We start from the raw sequence: 6,000 nt of genomic DNA on the forward strand, positions 1-6,000 counted from the left end.
TCCATCACCAACTCCCGGAGTTTACTCAAACTCTTGTCCATTGAGCCAGTGATACCATCCAACCATCTTATCCTCTGTCCTCCCCTTCTCCTTCCACCTTCAATCTTTCCCAGCATCAGGGTCTTTTCAAATGAGTCAGTTCTTCACATCAGGTGGCCAAGTATTGGAGTTTCAGCTTCAGCATCAGTCCTTCCAATGCATATTCAGGACTGATTTCCTTTGTGACTAGTTTGATCTCTCCGTCCAAGGAACTTCAAGAGTCTTCTCCAGCACCACAGTTCAAAAGCATCAATTGTTTGGTGCTCAGCTTTCTTTCTAGTCCAATTCTCACATCCATACATGACTACTGGAAAAACCATAGCTTTGACTAGACGGACCTTTGTTGGCAAAGTAATGGCTCTGTTTTCAATACGCTGTATCACTTCAGCATTTTATTTTCCTTTCCAGTTTCCATGAGATAGACCCACTGTATTTTATCAATATAAAAATAACGTTCTATCTTAGAACTGGAATTATACTCTATGGAATGGATATTGGTATAAGATTGTTATGATTCTGGACTGAAATGGGGAGAATAGAACCAGGATGTTCTTGTCCCATTTAGTCAACAGCAGAATGCCATCAGACTTTGCTCCTCTGCTGTGATCTGACCATGATGCACTGGGCCTGCTCATGAATTATGGGAAACTATAATACAGGCGTCACTGAGGATAATGTGGGCCCTTAGGGGAGCTTATTTATGCATAAGTTGTGATGCCCAGTGAAATGTTTCAGAAAAACTAATGGATTTTTGGTTTTAGCCAAAGGTCCTGGAAATATGGATGAAACAAACTGCTGGATATTTTTAAAATGTTCTTCATTAAAGCAATTCATGAATTCTTTTCTTAAAAAACCAGAGAAATATAATTCTTTTTATAATTATCTATCCCCTCGTACAACAACAACTACTTAAAGCGAACAGTCAAAACTTTATAATCGGGTTGGAAAAACTAAAATGGTCTTCTTTTGCAAAGAATTCTATCATGCTATATATGCCTATGTCTTAGCCAAAAGATATCAATAAGCGAGCATATTTGGAAGACATAATTTTATGACAAAATTGTTAAGTAAAATTTCTGTTAAATGTAAATGATTCTATTTTACCAAATACCTTCCTGTTGGAAATGGGTGAACTCTTCAAAGATAGATTTGAGTCAATGGTAGGGGAAATCTATACTTCAAGATTAATTTTGTTTGCAGGCAAATACTTAGCAGGTTACCATTTTCATATCCTCTCCTTTCCTTCCATAATTCCTTACACCTCAGTAGAAACTGATTGAAGTAAATAAGACATTGTCTTTGCTATTAAATATTTCATCAAAGCCCTCGTGAATTTTCAGATCCAAAGCAGCTATGAGCAAGGTGGGCCTGAGGTCAGATTGAGAGGGGAGAAGCTGTTCACTTCAGAATGAATCTACAAAAGAACGAAAATAAGTTAAATTTCACTCAGTTGGGAGGTGGGTTATGCATGTATAATTTTTATTTGCAAAATAAACCTTTGATAAGGAAAATGCTGAAGAATAATGACAGGCTTTGCTCTGAAGGGTCAATCTGAGGATTGACCAGAGAGATGGCAGATGAATTATGAATTTTCTTTTCCAGTGAAATCTCTTTTATCACAATTCCCTGAGAAATTGTCATTGTGCATATTGAAGAGAATGAGAATTAATTTAATTATCTACTTTCTCTTGCTCATTATTTATTTTTATCTGAAAGACAAGACTGAGTTTTTTTTTTGCACAGCAGTATTCTTGCCTGGAGAACCCCATGGACAGAGAAGCCTGGTAGGCTGCAGTCCACGGGGTCGCAAAGAGTCGGACACGACTGAGCGACTGAACGGAACGGAACGGAACACTTTTGTTAAGTGAAACTATGATGAAAGCAAATAGAATGTTTTTGTTGTTAAAAATGTTCTAATCTATAATGAGTGTATTTTCTTTATCTGAGACAATACAAATTGACTTACCTATCTTAATATACTAAAAATATAAGAAGGTGGATAGTGAAATAGTATCATGTAAAGTTGAAATTTGCTACGGTATTAGTTGATTGAGTTGTGTAAGGAGATAAAAAAAAGGAAATGTAGTTTTTAAAAAAAATTTGGAGTAAAGTTTGTCTTTTATGTTTGTAGACATTCATGTGGAGGGAAGGGAAGAGGAATTCAGTTGTGGCAAAGGTGAGACAGCAAAGGATTTTAAAACTCAGGCCTAACTAAGTGTTTTCTTGCAACCGTTCAGGGTTCCTGCTTTCACTACACACTGAGTCCTGTTGCTTAAAGCTGAGCGAGCTCCGGGAGTTGGTGATGGACAGGGAAGCCTGGCGTGCTGCTGTCCATGGTGTTGCAAGGAGTCAGACATGACTGAGCGACTGAACTGAACTGAACTAACATTGTGTGTTAGCTGCTCAGTCATGTCCGATTCTGCGACCCCATGTACTGTAGCTGTCTAGGCTCCTCTGTCCACGGAATTCTCCAGGCAAGAATCCTGGAGTGGGTAACCATTCCTTTTTCCAGGGGATCTTCCCAACCCAGGGATCGAACCTGGGTCTTCAGCATTGCAGTCAGATTCTTTACTGTCTGAGCCACCAACTGAAGCCTGAAGTAACATTAACACTTATTAAATTATCTCCTTTGTGTTTTAGTTTTCTCAGTATAAAATGGAAGTTCTGTGCAGTTTTGTTTCAAGTACATCTTAAAATTATATATATATATATGCATCTAGAAGTGATTTGTACGTAGTAGCAACTCAGTCTTTTTTCTTTCTTTTGTTTTTATCATTATTATTTTTTGTAACGAGCACCTTTGTCAGCCAGTCATTGAAGCACCTCCTTTAGGTGGTGGTGTAGATTCTAAAGGTTCCCTGCAGATATTTCACAAATATTTTATTATTTTGAAATAACAAAGGAGCAGACTAATTAAGGACTTTGCATGTGCATATGCCTATATATACATACATATGTATCTGTATAGCTTTTGTTTTTGAGGGGACATCTTACCTTTTCTTCCCTTCTTTTACATATATATATATATATATATATATATATGTATCTGTAGGTTTTTTATTTTTGAGGGGACAGCTTACCTTTTCTTCACTTCTTTTTTCCACATCTTTTTCTCAGACTGGACATACAGCTGCCATCAGGGGCCCTGGGCAAAATTTTGAATTTTGTTTTGGTAGCAACTTTTTGGAATCCCTTCATGTGTGAGCCTTACTTTGGCTTCCTACCATTTTCCAATTCTGTCTTTAGGGATGACCAGCATATAATGCTGCTTGTGGCAGTCAACCAGACCAAGGATCTTGAAAACCCATTTCTCAAGAGCTAGAACATGAATTAGGTTTGCATTTCCCAGGAGGGATTTCTCTGTGTAAAGAGGAATGAGTTAGTTCACTTGAGAGGTTGACCAGGGCTGGGAAAGGTCTTCTCCACTTGTTCCCTTCTTTTAGGTTTTACAAGGATTTGCAGATGTAGATAACAGACATGACTTATTTAACTTGCATAAATTAAAATAATGGATTAGCTGCAAATTTTCAAATTCAGTAGATTTCCCACTCAAATTTAGATTCAGTCTTCCCCGAAAAAAAGCCTGGCACTATGCAAACTGGGTAAGGACTGATGGAGGATAAATAGCTGCCTTAGGAAGGACGAGTGATCCCCAGTACAGATAGCTCTCTTCTGCCCTGTGTAATTGGCTAAAATAGCTGTTTGGCTCTTGTATGCATTTGGATTTGTGACACCCACTCCACACTTAGCACTGCTTACTCACCTCTACCTGTCTTGACCACATCTTCCCTCTTCCTGCCCCAGCATCCACCCACACATGTATGTTTTTCCAGCAGAGCCCCTGAGCTCAGCTAAAAACAAGAACTGGTTGTCAGAGAAAGAGCAGGGCTTACCATGGCAAACCAATGATACTCAAAGCCACAAACCATAATTCCAGAAATGCCAGTTCTGTTTCTTCTTTCTTTTGAGAAGTAAATAATCCATTTTGGAAGTTAAAATTGTAATTAGAATGTTACAGTGGTAGTAGTCTTATGGAATCATTTGAAAAACAGTGGAGATGATAAAGAAAGATTGTAATTAAAAGGATGTAAAAAGATGAATGGGATGAATTTTCACCAAAGAACCGGCTATATTAATTTATTTAAAAAAATAGACTTTTAAGGCAAAAAGCATTGCTAGAGATAAAGATAACATATTCAGTCCCTTTGAATGATGCAGCAATATTAAGTTGGATGCTCCATATAATATAGTTTCAAATGGATAAAGCAAAATCAACAGAACTGTGAATAAAAATAACTTTACTATCATAGTGGGAGATGTAACACATCTCTCTCAATAAATAACAGAACTAGTTAACAACAAAATTAACAAGGAAGGAAAGAGAAAGTTTTGCGCAACATGTTAACGAATTTGATCTAATGGTCACATACAGACATGAAAAAGTGAAGAATGCATTTCTTTTTAGTAGCAGATGGGTTATTTATAAAAATTGGTGTATCCTGTGCCTTGAGGGAAGTTTAAGCAATTTAAAAATGATAAAATCATACACAATATGTTTTCTGACCATAAATGCCATTATGTTAAAAGTCACTAAAAATAGATAAATTAAAAAAAATCAATATATGTTAAAATTAAGAAAGAAGTTTCTAAATAACCCATAGGTCAAAGAAGGGATCATAATAGAAATTAGAAAATATTTAGAATCACACCTAAATATACTCTGTATAAAAACTGATGGGTGCAACCAAAGATGTATACAGAGAAGTTTTAGCCATAAATTTGTACTTCAGAAAACTTTAAGCTTATGCATTTGCAAATATAGATGAATTTCTAGAAAAACATAATCTCCAAATGCTGACTCAAGAAGAAATAAAAGACCATTTTACAAAGAACATTTTAGGTTCAGATAACTTTATCAGAAGTTTTACAAAATCTCTAAGAAACAAGCTACACAATACACACGAACTTAGAGAACAGAGAAAGAGGAGTAATGTTTAGAATAAAGAACTCCTGTGAATGAGAAGTCACTCCTGTAAGGACAGATTGAATGTGACTATTGGATTTGACAACAAAGAGAATGCTGATGGTGATAGTGAGAGCAATCACTGTGGAGGAGGGAGATTAGGGCGAGAAACCTGGTTATGGTGAGTTAAAGAGTGAATGGGGGATGAGAGACTGGAGGTAGGGAGAGCCGGGCCAAGGGTCTTGGTTACGCAGGACATGAGAGACACTGGAGCTGACCTGGGTCCTGTCCTATTTCTGGCTGGGAATCCTATTCATTATGTTCCCCAGCCGGGACTGTGTTCACTGTGCATTCCCTGCCTGAGTATTTCAGAAATTGTTGAATAATTCCCAGACCGGATAGTGTTAATTTGTCATCCATTCCTCTGACCATTCTAGATACTTTTCTTCGACCTTTCTTAGTGCCAACATTTCCTTTGTCAGATGTGGCAATAAGAACTACATGGATGCTCTTGTTGAATTTAAACATGACTTTTTTCTCATTGTAAAAATGATATATATTTCGTCATAAAAATGAAAAATAAGAAGATGAAGAAGGAAATGTAAGAAATATATATAACCCTAAACCACAGAGATCATCAAAGATAAAATATTGCTGTGTTTTTCTTTTAGCTCTCCCCATCTACATTTGCATTTATTTCGTATGGTGGAATTTTTGTTGTTGTTTAGTCGATAAGCTGTGTCTGATTCTTTGTGACCCCATGGACTGTAGTCTGCCAGGCTCCTCCGTCCATGGGATTTCCCAGGCAAGAATACAGGGGTGGGTTGCCATTTCCTTCTCCAGGGGATCTTTCTGACCCAGGAATCAAACCTTTGCCTCCTGCTTGGCAGACAGAGTCTTTACCACTGAGCCACCTGGGAAGTCGTATAGTGGAATACTATTTTGCTTTATAACTTGGGTACTTTCTTCACATTACATGATGAGTTTTTCATCTTATG

This window comes from Moschus berezovskii, chromosome 13 (genome assembly GCF_049115385.1).
Source record: "Moschus berezovskii isolate FMDL1 chromosome 13, NW_MosBer_1.0, whole genome shotgun sequence".
Classification (NCBI taxonomy): Eukaryota; Metazoa; Chordata; class Mammalia; order Artiodactyla; family Moschidae; genus Moschus; species Moschus berezovskii.